We start from the raw sequence: 1,180 nt of genomic DNA, 5'->3' as shown, positions 1-1,180 counted from the left end.
TTCAATGGGCCAGTCTAACTAATAAAGTAAAAAATATTAAATTTCGAGGGGGTGCTGAGAAGTTCCTGGCTTTGCTCCCTTCCATATGAAATGGAAAAATTAGTGTGGGGGCATATGACAGCCTAATTTCTTAGTATGTAACTGTGCAAATATCAGGTAATTGCGAAACTGTTTTTTCTTTTAGTGAGAAACTATGATGGCAGAGGCACAAGAAAGTTTCACGTCGTTGGAGTTACGGGCCATCATGAAGTTTTTATTTCTCCAGGGAAAGTCAGCAAAGGGCATTCAGACTGAGATGTCACAAACACTGGGGGAGAAGTGTCCTTCCTACAGCACTGCCAAAACCTGGATATCTCATTTCAAGACTGGACATTTTACCATTGAAGATGAGCCCCGCAGTGGGTGCCCCCAAACTTCAACTGACCTGGCAACCCGCGATGCTGTCCATGAGTTGATTATAGAGGATCGGAGAAAAAAGATAAAAAATCCTAGATACTTGACAGAAAAAAGCCCAGATACTAGACATACCTTGGGTGCATGTTGGATTTGTTATCACCACTATTCTAGACATACACAAGCTTTCAGCGAAGTGGGTGCTAAAATGTGATCAGTGCTCAGAAGAAGGAATGAGCTGAAGCAACCAAAGCTGTTTTGGCCCATTTTGAAGCTGCACAGGACTTTTTGGCTAGATTAGTGACTGAGGATGAAACCTGGCTCCACATCTATGATCCTGAGACCAAAGAACAGTCAAAGGAATGGAGCCACAGGAGGTCCCCGCTGCCGAAGAAGTTCTGAACCCAGAAATCAGCCAACAAAGTCCTGGCCTCTGTTTTCTGGGATAAAGACGGTATTCTGTGGGTGGACTACCTACCTCAGGGCTCTAGTATCACTGGACAGTATTATGCTAACCTCCTGGACCAGCTGAAGGAGGAAATATGGATGAAACACCGTTGAAAGTTGACCAAAGGGATCTTTTTATTGCAGGACAATGCACCTGCGCACACGTCCAATGTTGTGGCTGGCAAATTGAACACCCTGGGTTTCCCATTGGTCGGCCATCCCCCCTACTCACCTCACCTGGCCCCTTCGGACTATTATCTGTTCCCGAATTTGAAGAAACACCTGAAGGGACAACATTTTAAGGACATTTCCAATGTCAAAGATGCTGCTGAGAGCTGGC

The sequence above is a fragment of the Pyxicephalus adspersus genome, chromosome 1, assembly GCF_032062135.1.
Source record: "Pyxicephalus adspersus chromosome 1, UCB_Pads_2.0, whole genome shotgun sequence".
Classification (NCBI taxonomy): Eukaryota; Metazoa; Chordata; class Amphibia; order Anura; family Pyxicephalidae; genus Pyxicephalus; species Pyxicephalus adspersus.
Note: the sequence above shows the minus strand (reverse complement) of the source record.